Source organism: Oryx dammah, unplaced genomic scaffold, assembly GCF_014754425.2.
Source record: "Oryx dammah isolate SB20612 unplaced genomic scaffold, SCBI_Odam_1.1 HiC_scaffold_19, whole genome shotgun sequence".
Classification (NCBI taxonomy): domain Eukaryota; kingdom Metazoa; phylum Chordata; class Mammalia; order Artiodactyla; family Bovidae; genus Oryx; species Oryx dammah.
Window position 1 is genome coordinate 44,690,547 of NW_024070203.1, and position 14,097 is coordinate 44,704,643.

The following is a 14,097-nucleotide window of genomic DNA, read 5'->3' on the forward strand; positions in this document are numbered from 1 at the left end:
TTGTGACTCTGTAGACTGTGGCCCACCAGGCTTCTCTGTCCATAGGATTCTCCAGGCAAGAATACTGGAATGTGTTGCCATTTCCTTCTCCAGGGGATCTTCCCCACCCAGGGATTGAACCTATGTCTCTTACATCTCCTGCACTGGCATTGGCAGGCAGGTTCTTTACTGCTAGTGCCACTTGGGAAGCTCCCGAGCACATCAATCAGTTAATATCTTCATCACTTGGTGGATGAGGTATTTGAGAGTTAACACTCTGAGTAGTCACTCAAGCCAAGGAGTGGTGGAGCCAAGGATTTGAACCCCTGTTGTCTGATGTGTGAAACCAAGGCTGTGGTTATTACATTGTCCCCTCTTCATGAGCACATGGAATGGCATCAGCTTGATTGCAGTAAGTGATTAGATGTATGGCAGACCACTGTGAGACCCCGGTTTTCCTGTCCCCACTGGGAAAGGCCTACTCTCTACTTTTTCCTCTGTTGGATAAGACTGGGCAGTATGGGATTCAAAGTAAATATTTACAATTGTCCTCTGATCTTTAGAGAGAAATTTCCTGGTCCTCTCCAGTTTAGTTTTAGACTTTTGGACAGACCTTGAATACATGTACCATTCCAGGCTGGCAGAGGTTGTATAGGTATTCAAAGGCAGGTCATGGATAGACGGTGTGGTCAGTGACCTCCTTAGAGGCCAGCAGACCAAACTCTTTGCCTCGCAGTAAAAGCAAAGCATTTCCCATGTGGAGCCAGGGCCAGGCAGCTTTGAGCTTTGATCAGCCTAGAGAAAGAGATGATGGCTAATCCTGGCATACCTCCCAACTTGGTACCTCATTCCCTGACAGTCCTGCCTGCCTCTATTCAGTCACACCTCTTTTTTTTTTTCCTTGAAAATTGTGGTAAAATACTGAAGAGTTTTTGTTTCCATGTAGATGTTAGTGCTGTTTTAAGAGAGAGGGGGAGAGAGGGGATGACTTCCTGAGTGGATGCCCACCGTGATGCTGGGTTGTCTGTACTCTGCTCTGGAGTGAGCATCTTTGGCAAAAGCAGAAGGAGCTTGTAGGGTTGCTCCTTGGTTATTTTCTGAAATTGCATCTCAACAGAACAGGTCATCTTTAGGCAGAAAAAAAAAAAAAAAAGCCTTGGATGTTCTGATCACAGATACATGGGAAATACACCAAATTTGCTTTCACTCCAAGCTGAAGGTCTTCATCTGCCAAGTTGATTTGTTCCAAAGACAGGTTCACTGTTACCTACCAGGGTTCCTCATATGAGCTGGCAGAAGTCAAAACACACGTATGGCATCGGCTCTGCATCTCTCCGTTGAAATCTCGTCAAGCAGAGTGTGAGGGGGTGACGAGGAACAGGGTTAGGGGGAGGGGAGCCTGAGTTGGTCTGAAATACATGACCATACTTGCCATGAAAATCAAAGCAACCAGATCCTCTCTGAGGGTTGCTCATCAAATTCCCTTCCTGTTTTCCTTTTCATGCTCTTTGTTTTGTTTGCCTGATCCTTTGACTACATGGTTCTTATGGAATCGGAAGTCGAGCAACACCACAAAAGAAAGTGAACTGAGATTGTGGCATCCCTGACTGAGCCAAACCCCAGAAACAGTGGAAATATCCACTGCCAGTCCCAGTCTGAGATTTCCAGCCTGATAGCCAGACCAAAGAGGTTTGGAGTGACGTGTGGGCCTCCCCGGGCTGAGCCTTTGCAAGCTTTGTGTTTATTATTTCAGTCATCTGTCAGCAACATTGATTTGAAGAGCTAACCTTTCTTTTTTTCAGAGCCATTATGTAAATACACTTCCAATAATCCAAAAGCTCTAACTTTGCAGGGTGTGAAATATTATACTAATTCTTCCTCCTCTAAGAGATATCAAAGTTCAATCATATCCCGTCTACATTTGAGATTCTGCATTTGATAAAGACCCTTAGGCTGCTGAAGGTCATAGTAGGTGGTGCAGAAGTTAATACTAATCAAGCCGTGTGTGCTGTGTCTAGTTGCTCAATCTTGTCTGACTCTTTGTGACCCCATGGACTGTAGCCCGCCAGGCTCCTCTGACCATGGGATTCTCCAGGCAAAAATACTGGAGTAGTTGTCATTCCCTCCTCCAGGGGATCTTCCCAACCCAGGGATCAAACCCAGGTCTCCTCCCACTCACATTCTTTACCATCTGAACCACCAGCGAAGCCCATTAATCAACCTACTCTCCTCTAATAAAAGGCTTCAATTTCTAGTTTATGCCTATAACGTAGGAGCCTCTCACTATGGCCGATTCCAAGCATCAGTGAGTCATCACTGAGCACACAGCTGGGAAGAGACGCATTAATAGATCTCGCCGGGCGCCGTGGGCTGCCTTCAGCTCACCTCTCAGGTTTTGTCTGGAGAGTGGATGTATGGAGATACTGGTTCCCTTGACCCTCCTGATAGGAACATTGAAAGTACTAGGGTTGGGAGGGGAGTCTGATGACTCTGTGCCACCTACATACAAACTGTGACATCCCTTACATTCTCTGTGCTTTCTGGGTTAACACTTGTAGCTGAAGGAAAATGAAAGGAAAATCAAGACATATGCTGCTCATTCTCTCTTTGCACAACTCTTGAAAAAATGAAGAAAAGGTTTCCAATCTGGGATGGTGAAAGTTGACCATCTAAAGTTAAACTGGGACTGATTTTATATGTGCTCCCTCATCCTGAGAACTGGTGGGATGGTCTGTCTTAGATGAGCAGGTAACTCCTGGGGTCACAAATGTGCTATATGCCCCCAATTCAGACCAAACTATGCCCTGAGAGGCATTTTTCTGTATTATGTTGTTCAGTCCCTAAGTTGTGTCCAATTCTTTGTAACCCCATGCAGTCCAGTATGCCAGGCCTCCCTGTCCCTCACTGTCTCCCAAAGTTTGTCCAAGTTAACATCCATTGAATTGGTGATGCTATCCAACCATCTCATTCTCTGACACTCTCTTCTCCTTGTCTTCAATCAAGGTAGTGATCCCTGAAAGGGGTCTATATTATATGAGATAACTTATTAAGTTCTGACCTAATATTTCATTCCTGATAGCCATGAGTCTGCAACATTTCTTGTTACCATCCAAGGTGGCTCCAAGTGGGAGAAAGAATTTCCCAACCTATCTCTCAGTAGTAGTTCTATATCACTGGCCTCCTAGGCTTTGCAATATTCTAGACTGTTAATGGACATTATCTCTCAATCTCTTTGAATCATATAAAGCAAAGATTATCTGCATTTTATAAATGAACCCAAAGAAATTAAGTGGCCACATTTTACACTAGTGACGCTAGTAGTAAAGAATTTGCCTGCCAATGCAGGAGACTTAAGAGACACAGGTTCGGTACCTGAGTGGGGAAGATACCCTGGAAAAGGGTATGACAACCCACTCCAGCATTCTTGCCTGGAGAATCCCATGGACAGAGGAGCTTGGTGGGAACAGTCCATGGGGTTGCAAAGAGTTGGACATGACTGAAGCAACTTAGCACCTAGGCTTGCACACCAGTCATTAGAGCTAGACTCAGATTCCAAGCCCGTTCTCTCTGAAGGCAAAGCCTTCAGTCTCTTTCCAAGAAAGTATCATCTCTTAAGTATCTTGACTTATATGAAGTGCTGCTGCTGCTGCTGCTGCAGCTAAGTCACTTCATTCGTGTCCGACTCTGCTGCTACTTTAATACAAATTCTAGCCCATGAATAAAAATGCCATCCCAGGGGTGGGTCTGGCAGTTGTTTTCCTTCAAATGATCAAATCCAGAGGAGAAGAATTCAAAGGAGTGCAGAGGCAGTGGAGTCTGTTAACCAGGGGCTCTGGCCCACAGATGCCTTGAATGCCAGGGCCTCTTCCCTTAGGCTGGAAGGTGGCTCCTGCTACAGTCATCCCTCCTGGGGCCCATCATCACAGTGAGAGACACGAGTAGGATCCTGCATATTCAATCTGGGGTCAGGTCCTGCATTTGAAAGTATAGTAATAGAGACCTCAGAGATGATGAGTGGTCATTTATGAGGAGGGGCGTTGCAGGCCTTGAGTCCTCAGCTCCAGGGGAAGCACCGGTTCTTGTTGTGCCTCTGAGTCTCGATGAGCCTTTAAGGACTAACACTGCAGCAGCTGAGGACTCAGTGTCATGATTCAAAGGCGAGTGATGATAACTCCAGCCACACCGTTTGTTCAACTGCCGTTTATTAGAGATAATCCACCTGGGTGGCCAAAAGGGCATATTATTTATATTATTTTGGTTGTGCTATTTAAGGGACAGCTAAAGAAACTCTTGTTCTACAAAACATAAATTAGTAAGTGTGGCTGGAGAAAGATCAAAACAAAGATCAACTTTAGAGCCTAGACTTAGTGCTGTTGCTAACTTGTATTATTTTGGATAAGTTGCATAGCTTCTCTGTTTTCATTTCATCTTTAAAATGGGATTAGTATTACCTATCAAGGTAATCTAATGAGACTCAAATTCAGTATTATATTAATACATGCAAATGCTTTAAAAATTATTGATAGTTATGAAACATGAAAATTGGCATATAGGTACTGAATACATTCTAGGTGCTTATAGAATACGAAGAGATACATCACAGTCTCTGACACCGAGAACCTTACAATTTAGTTACAAAGAAAGAGTACAAACACTTAAAAGGTTAATCAGCCAAAGTGATAAATAATATACAAACTCAGCAACAGAAAGAGCATGCAGTAGTCTGTGATGAACCTCCAATTAAATGCCTCTCTCTGTTTTCATAGGCACTTAGAGGAGGAGAAAACAATTGATGAGTAATATGTAAAGTGTTTTAGAAGAGGAATAGTTTGCCAGAGAGGGAAAAGAGGGAGAGAGAAATTGATAAATCCAGGACAGTGCAGAATGAGTATACAGGTGTATAGGGCTGACCGCCCAAATTTGTAGGTTGAAGCCTTAGCCCCATGTGTGACTAAGCTGGAGATTAAGGTCTTTACAAAGGTGATTGTGGTTAAGTGAGATCATAAAGGTGGGACCCTGATTCAGTAAAACTGGTGTCATTATAGAGGAGGAGAAAATACCAGCGATTTCTTTCTCTATCACTCAGTGTCTTTCCCTCTTAGGAGGACACGCTGAAAAGGCAGCCATCTGCAGGTCAGGAAGAGAGCTCTCACAAAAACTTGAACTGTGCCAGGAACTTAACCTTGGGCTTTCTATTCTTTATCCAGAACTGCTAGAAAACAAATGTCTGTTGTTTAAGTCCTTCAGTCTGTGGGGGTGTTTTGTTATGGCAGCCTGAGCAAGCTAAGACAGCATGAACTGTGTAAATAAAAGAGAGGAAGAAGAGATACACAGTACTCCTTAAAAGTCTTTTTGTTTTAATTAATATTTTGGCCAGTAAGTAGATAACCTTGGAGTTTAACGTTTGATAAGTTAAAAGACTGAAAAGAATATAGAATAAATTAGGTTCAAGTTGACAGTGACTTTGAATTTCGCTAAGTTTATATTTTATCCTGTAACAAGCATGGGCACACCTTGAACTTTTGGAGAAGACAATATGCTCAGTAATAGAGCAGCACGTTAGTGAGAACAATCCTGTAGGAATAAGGCTGAATTTTCAAGAGCAGAGAGAAAAGGCAAGAGGTTGTTGTAATCTTTCTCCTGAGTTCAATGTTAAGTAAAAGATAACTTTTAATCTATATTAAAAGTGAGCTTGGTGGTTCATCACATTCCTATATTTCTGCTAAGAAACTCAGCAAACACAGCAATTAATTCCATCTTCTCATTTATTTGTTTCTTTTACTTTATTACATGGTTTATCTGTTTTTAAATAGAGTTTTCCTCTCTATCAGAAATAGAGCTTTCCTACGGAAATTTTCCTAAGCCAAAATGATATAAAGTGAATAAGCAGTTACCTTAGGACAAATCTTGCTAACGAATACAAAGGATAAATCAAGATAGCGCGCAGATGCTCACAGACAGTAGTTTAAAGCTCTGGTGGCTTGGTGCAGAGTGCAGTTCCTAGGGAAGTCGCTTGGCGGCGTTCCTCTCACTGTTTGGGGTAATGCCTCCATAAAGGCTCACTGCAAAGTATTAATAAATGCCAGGCGCGATTTTCACTTTTCACCTTTTATCATTAAAGCAAAAATTCTCTTCAGAATTCTCCTATTTAGCGAAAACAGACACTAATGTAGGTCTTTCATAAAAGTTAAGAGGCTAAAATGAAACTTCAAAAAGTACCTGTAGCTCTGTTTGTTAATTCAACAAATATGTGTTAACATCTCTAAGCTCTGTTCTAGGTGAATAAAGATTCCTTGCTCCTCTAAAGTGAAGTTGCTCAGTCGCGTCCGACTCTTTGCGACCCCGTGGACTGTAGGCCACCAGGCTCCTCCGTCCATGGGATTCTCCAGGCAAGAATACTGGAGTGGGTTGCCATTTCCTTCTCCAGGGGAACTTCCCGACCCAGGGACCGAACCCCAGTCTCCCGCATTGCGGGCAGGTGCGTTAACCTCTGAGCCACTAGGGAAACCCTCTAAACACACCTTCTAAGAAAGAGAGACACACAATAAATACAATAAAAAAGGAAGTCGAACATTTATTAGAGTATTTAGTATATAACTTAATTATATACCTCAATATATTTTTATTATGTATACAAAAGAGCTTTTCTGTAACCTCTATTTAAAAAAGAGCAATTAGAGCAAGATAAATTGAATTTAGATAGTTTCATGTGTGAATTTGTTGTTGTTCAGTCGCCAAGTGGTGTCCAACTCTTTGTGACCCCATGAACTACAGCATGCCAGGCTTCCCTGTCCTTCACTTTCTCCCGGAGTTTGCTCAAACTCATGTCCATTGGATCAGTGAGGGCTTCCAACCATCTCATTCTCTGTCACCCCCTTCTCCTCCTGCCTTCAGTCTTTCTCAGCAGCAAGGTCTTTTCCAATGAGTCAACTTTTTGTATCAGGTGGCCAAAGTACTGGAGCTTCAGCTTCAGCATCAGTCCTGCCAAACCAACCCATTCACGGTTAATTTCCTTCAGGAGTGAATAGATGTCAATTTTAAATATGATGGTCAGGATAAGACTGAAAAGTTAACCTCTAAGTAGTCTTGCAACCACATCTCACATTGTAAGTCAATATGATCATACTTGTTAAACAAGGAGGGTTTTAAATAATACACAAAAAGTAAATTTCAGTAGTCAAGCTTGCAATGATAAAGGCTTAGGCCAGTGTTTTAGTGATGGGGGAAAGAGATCAATGTAAGAGGACGTGTTAAAAATAATTGAAAGCTAAGTGACTACCTCACCCTTCTCTCGTTCTCCATATTTAGAAAGGTGAGGATTCAGACTTTAATGAATGGAAGAAGACTTACAGCTTCATTAACAGAGGCAGGGCTTTCAGTGAACGATAGTCATGCACTTGCAAAATCCATGATCCTTGCTGAAACCAAACCAAAAGAAAAAAAAGAGGTAATTTTATTTGCAGTGAAAATGGAAAACAGCTACTTCCCTAAACCACAGTCTTTGAAGAATATCTGCCAAACATTCTGAAATGCAGATGAATTGAGGAAGGTTGTGGAAAGCCAAAACAAATGAATATCTTCACATTTTGAATGAGGTACAGAATTCTATAAAAGTAAACGTGGCTCCTAACGGAGTTTGGGTGGGCTGCAGTAATAAACATCCCTGTGCGGTGTAGGTTTCTTTGAAATATGGGCTCCTCAATGGCAGAAATCATCTGAATGTGAAGTGAAATTAATAAGACACAGAAAATACCAGCTCCTGATTAAAACCAATGGGACATGAGTTAAATAATTGAAGGACCTGTCAGAAGATGAACTGGATGCTTAATTTTGAGCCGTACAAACCTGTCTGGATGATCTGTTCACCTGAGGAGACATGTTCCCCCAAGACATAGGATGAGCAATATACACTGATGATGTGTGCAAAACAACACATCTCATTTCAAATTGCTGATGGCCCCAGATGACTTCTGCTACTCTGAAAATTATTCTTCTATGAATAGTAGAGACAGAGCTACACTTTTATGAGCCACGGGACTTCCACTTCATCTAATGTGGGTAGCAAGAACCAGATATACCCTTCCACCGAAATATATGACACATGGGTTTTGACTTGTTAGATATCAGGCAATGAAAGATAATGTTCATGTGAAAGTGAAAGTGTCATTGCTCAATGTCTGACTCTTTGAGACCCCATGGATTGTAGCCCATCAGTTTCCCCTGGCAGTGGGATTCTCCAGTAAGAATACTGGAGTGAGTTGCCATTCCCTTCACCAGGGAATCTTCCTGACCCAAGAATTGAACCTGGATGTCCCACATTTCAGGCAGATTCTTTACCCTCTGATCTACCAGGGAAGCCCAGTGTTCACCTAGAGTCAAGCAGCAAACAAGACAGGCCATGACTTCTGTGGAGGTACTGGTATGTGGGACTACCTCCCAGAGCAGGAGCCGCTTGGAAATGTGTCTAGTGCTGGCAGAGGTCACCTGGCAGGGCAGGTGGGGCAGAGCAGGAGCTGCTTTAAAGGGTCAGGTGGGCCAGTCGATTAGGCAGGGCAAATCCTGAATGGAACCCTGGAAAGCACACAGGGTGAGCTGGGTGATGGAGAGTGATGGAAATATGCTTGCCAGTTCTAGGCCAGAGAGATTGGAGGAGCAGGGGCTGGGGGTGGGGGACTTGTGCCTTCCTTCCCTAGAGGAAGATCTTCCAGACCTCTGCCCCTCCAGCCTGTGCACTGAAGTTAGTCAATGTATCTCAGTTTCATAGGAGGCAGGTGATTTTCAAACTGCTGCCTCTGGGATGGGAACGAGAGTGAGTGGATCTGCACTCCAGACCTTCAAGAGCAGAAGTCTCAGTCAAAAAAAAGATGTTTGCTCCTTGGAAGGAAAGCTACGACAAACCTAGACAGTGTATTAAAAAAGCAGAGAAATCACTTTGCCCACAAAGGTCCATATAGTCAAAGCTGTGGTTTCTCCAGTAGTTATGTATGGATGTGAGAGTTGAACTGTAAAGAAGGCTGATCACCAAAGAATTGATGCTTTTGAATTGTGGTACTGGAGAAGACTCTTCAGAGTCCCCTGGACAACAAGGAGATGAAACCAGTCAATCTTAAAGGATATCAATCCTGAATAGTCATTGGAAGGACTGATACTGAAGCTGAAGCTCCAATACTTTGGCCACCTGATGCAAAAAGCCAACTCATTGGAAAAGACCCTGATGCTGGGAAAGATTGATGGCAAAAGGAGAAGATGACAGCAGGGCGTGAGATGGTGGGATGGCATCATCAACTCAATGCACATGAATTTGAGCAAACTCCAGGAGCTAGGGAAGGATAGAGGAGCCTGGCATGCTAAGTTCAGGGGTTGCAAAGAGCCAGACATGACTTAGTGACTGAGCAGCAACAACAGTGGCAGTTTGAAAAATCTGATCAAACTTGGGAGACAGAATATTAGCTACCTGCATCAGAGTAGCATAAAATTTATTTTTGAGAATAACTTCTTGCTTTTAGATATTCTTTTGCCTTTCTGCTCTAAGAAAAGAGTTGACTTATTAGTTATAACATTTCTCTCATTTTGTTTCTGTTGTCAAATCCATAAATAATTTGTACAGAAATTGGGAGCCTGGGGTGGGAGCATCTATACTCACTTTTGTGTTCCCAGTGTCCAGAATATACACAATAATATACACAAAATTTCAGTAAGTCTCCCCTTGAAAGCCTGAGATCTTCCACCTGCTCCAACGAGTACACGTCGTGTGGCAGCTCCGGTCACTGGCGCGGCCCCTTCCGCATCTCAGCTCCGCAGTCCCTACCAGGCCTGCAGCACCAACTCCCACCTCTAACCACTTCCCACAGTAATTTTTTGAGGTGTTAATATTTTCTAAGAAAATAAGAGCTTCTTATGGAGTTCATTTTCATAAGGAGCCCCAGAAATAATGGTTTTCTCCTATGAGTCTCATCCAGCCACTGTATACTTAAGACTTGAGCTGGAATCCATGCTAAGGCCCTTCTGTTATAATTAATTGAACACAATGTCTGAGGTTTCAGACTTGCCTAACCTTCAATTCCCTTTACTGCTCTAGCTTTATTGTTTCTAGAACAAGTATCTGTATGTATTCTCCCAGTGGGAGTGCTCTCACATCGTTTAGCTCTCTCTTCCCAGAACTGCAAGTGCTGAAAACTGGAAATGATCTTGTCTGGGGCATGTGAATATATGTGCTCATGAGAAATCAAGAGATCTGGGAATAGCCACTCAGGCCATAACTTTAAATCCACAGTGTGCTAAGCAAAACAAGGCTCCATGGTGGGGTGAAGGCTGCATATGCTAACAGAGCCCTTGTTTCCCCAAATTTCTGATTCTCATCCAGGCAAACCCACTCCAATCTAATATATTATGTTGTCATAAGAAATGTGCAACATTACAGTCTGGTACATCTCTAAGTGTCTTTAGGGGATCCTTTGTTTCTCTGTCAATTTCTTGGCTTTTTCCTGGAAGTCAGATGGATATAAATACTTAAAACAGAACTCCTTGGGAAATCTCTCCATCACCAGACTTGTGGGAAAGTTCAGGACCAGGTGGTATTAAAGAAATTATGATAATTCCTCTCAGATGCCCTTTAAACAAACCAGCCTCCTGGAATACGAGAGGAATGGGATTTGTGTCCTAGTCCTCTTAAAGCCATGTCTGTAACTCTAGTTCTAGAAAGTCAGTGTTTGTGTGTGTGTGTGTGTGTATTTCTGGTACCTCAGTAAACACAGGACCTCTCCTCTTAGGTTCTACCTGCTGTCCTTCAGTGAAACTTGACATATCTGTAGTTTTTCTGTGATTATATAGCTTATTCCTGAAAATGTTACTGAACTTGAGTCCACTCACCTGCCCCACACCAAAGTCAGTTTACTGACACTGGGTTGTGATGAAGGAAAGGACAGCTTTTATGGAATAGCATCAAACAAGGAGAGGAGCTTCCCTGGTGGCTCAGATAGCAAAGAATCTGCCTGCAGTGAAGGAGACCCAGGTTCAATCCCTGGGTCAGGAAGCTCCCCTAGAGAAGGAAATGGCCACCCACTCCAGTATTCTTGCCTGGAGAATCCTGTGGACAGAGGAGCCAGGTAGGCTGCAGTCCATGGAGTCACGAATAGTTGGACACAACTGAGTGACGAAATGCTTCCACTTTCAAGCAAGGAGAATGGGCAGCTCATATTTAAAAACTCAAACTCAGCAAGGGCTGTCAGAGAAGCCTTTTAAAGGCAACATGGCAGTGGGGGTGGGGGGGCACAGCAGGGTGAAGGTTGCAGGGGACGTGCTTTCTTCTGATTAGTTGGTGGTGAGGTAACGGAGTGATGTTTCAGGGATCTTAATCATCAACCTTCGGGTCCCAACCAGTCTGGAATCTAGTTCTTTGTGGTCAGCATGTAGTCACCAAACTCCTCATTGGTGGTGGTGGTGGTTATGGGATGGGGGTGGGTGTATAGTTCCTGCAAAACAACTCAAATCTATGTATCAGATTGTTATGTGTATCCCTTTAGGAGAAATTAGAACTCTTGTTGCTGAACTGTTGTCATTATTTTTCTGGTTTAACCATATTTCCTTTGTTTCCGCATATTTTTAAGTCCCTAATTATTAACTACTTGTACCAGGGATCTTTGGAACTCAAAGACCTAGGAGACTAAAGCATTCTTCTACAAACAGGAAATGGGGTGCAGGGGGTGGCATGAGCACCCTGTAGAGTCTTGCTAGTTTTTTTAAGGTCTTAAGTCATAGTTCTAAAAAAATCAATTATGTGGGGACTTAGAAGAAGCTTGTATGTAACATCCATTTGCTACAATGCCAGATTAGAGATTTCTTTTCAGGCAAAAAATTTTAAATATTGCTTGGCTTTTCACCCTCATGGTTACTCCTTTCACCACACCATTAATATTATAAGAAAGTTAATTTTATTTCAAGTAGGAAAATGAAAAGGGTTTTTTTTGTTTGTTTGTTTTACAAAAACTTAATCATGGACGACTTATTCATTCACCTCTGCACATGAATCAAACTTCTGATCACACAAAGAAGTTCATCTCATCTCCCTTAGTGTCTTACAGGCCTATGTGAGTCCCAAGTTAAAAGAAAAGACAACTTCTACTGCTGGCTTGGTCTGTTACAAATCTACCCAAACAGACTAGAAAAAAAGATCTATCAGTAATCCAAGAACTCTGGAATTTGGAAATTCTCAAATGACTGCAACTGTGAGCTTTCACCAACTCTTGTAGTTTAGCAGTCAACCCTGATTCCACGAGGGAAACATCTAAATATCTGACCCTTCTCTCTTGTACCCTGCAGCCAATTGGTCAGAAAATTCTAATTAACTCTTTAATGCAGCCTTTCCCCTTCCATCCAAACTACCACCAACTTAGTCCTTGCTTTCCTTCTCCTCTCTGGGCTGTTTCTATGGTCTACTTCTATCAGTGCTGATCCAAGTCATGGAGTAGCCAGTAACTTTGCTTAGATAATAAATACAGTGTTACTAAATGCAAGTTCCTATGCCAGACACACAGTGAGGCCAAATAAACTGAGACACTGGGGTTTGGAGTAGAGAAAGGTTTATTGGAATGCCGAGTAAGAACTCCAAATAACCCCAGACTCCCGGAAGGGTTTGAGCAAAGCATTTTCAGAGGCCAGGTGGGAGGGTGTTTTAGGGTGTGTGATCAGCTTATGTGATTCTCTGATTGGTTGATGTTGAGGTTACAGGGCATCATCATTCCTTCAGTTCGGTTCAGTCTCTCAGTCGTGTCCGACTCTTTGTGACCCCATGAACCGCAGCACGCCAGGCCTCCCTGTTTATCACCAACTCCCGGAGTCCACCCAAACCCATCCACTGAGTCAGTGATGCCATCCAACCATCTCATCCTCTGCCGTCCCCTTCTCCTCCTGCCCCCAATCCCTCCCAGCATCAGGGTCTTTTCCAATGAGTCAGCTCTCCGCATCAGGTGGCCAAAGTGTTGGAGTTTCAGCTTCAACATCAGTCCTTCCAATGAACACCCAGGACTGATCTTTAGGATGGACTGGTTGGATCTCCTTGCAGTCCAAGGGACTCTCAAGAGTCTTCTCCAACACCACAGTTCAAAAGCATCAATTCTTTGGTGCTCAGCTTTCTTTATAGTCTAACCCTCACATCACTCCTTAGGTGCCAGTAGATCTGAGGCTTCAAGGAGTTACTTTCTTCCCTGTTGGGGGTGGTTTTAGCATCTGTAAACCAACTCAGAACAGGTTCACCCGCAATATTATCTAGGTACTTCAGAGAGGGGCTACAGCAGAAAATGAGGGGGAAGGGTCCATCCCAGGAAGACCTCATAGGGTCCTGCTCGGTTACAAAAAATAAAGACTAACTGGTATTACCTCTCTAAGATACACTTAGCAATCTGTTGTCAGTGCCTGTCATGCATGTCAATTTGAGGAACTTGTATAGCTCCAGAGACAAAGCAGAGGCCCTTCGACTGTGTCTCAAAGCCTGGGACACCCTTGTGGAATGTCTGTTCAGCCAAAATTCAGAACTAACACAGGCCCACCTCTTGAGCATCAGGCATAGTAAATTTTCCTCAATAAACTATAATTTCACAAGTTATCAAATTAAAGTGAAAGTGTTAGTCACTCAGTCATGTCTGACTCTTTGCGACCCCATGGACTGTAGCCCACTGGGCTCCTCTGTCCATGGAAATTTCCAGGCAAGAATATAATACTCCAGGGGATGTTTCCAACACAGGGACTGAACCCGCGTCTCTTGCATTTCCTGCATTGGCAGGCAGATTCTTTACCACTCTGCCACCTAGGAAGCCCATGTACGATAACATTTAACATGTTAATAAGCGGGATTTCTCCAGTTCTTCTGTCTTATGTCAATTTGCTTATTAAACAAGCCTAAGAAATTAGAAGAGAAGAAGAAAAAAAATTTCCCCTCCAACACAATGTATGTACTTTTAGTGATTTAATGTTATTTCCAAATCATTCAGGTCCTCCCCAGCAACCCCCATTCTCCTGTTTATAATGTCTTTAAATGCTGTGAATTGTGTAAGCTTTGTAAAGTGAGCCACGTTGGAACTCCACATTCTCGGTTTTATCGCTTCAGCTCAGAAAAACAGTTCA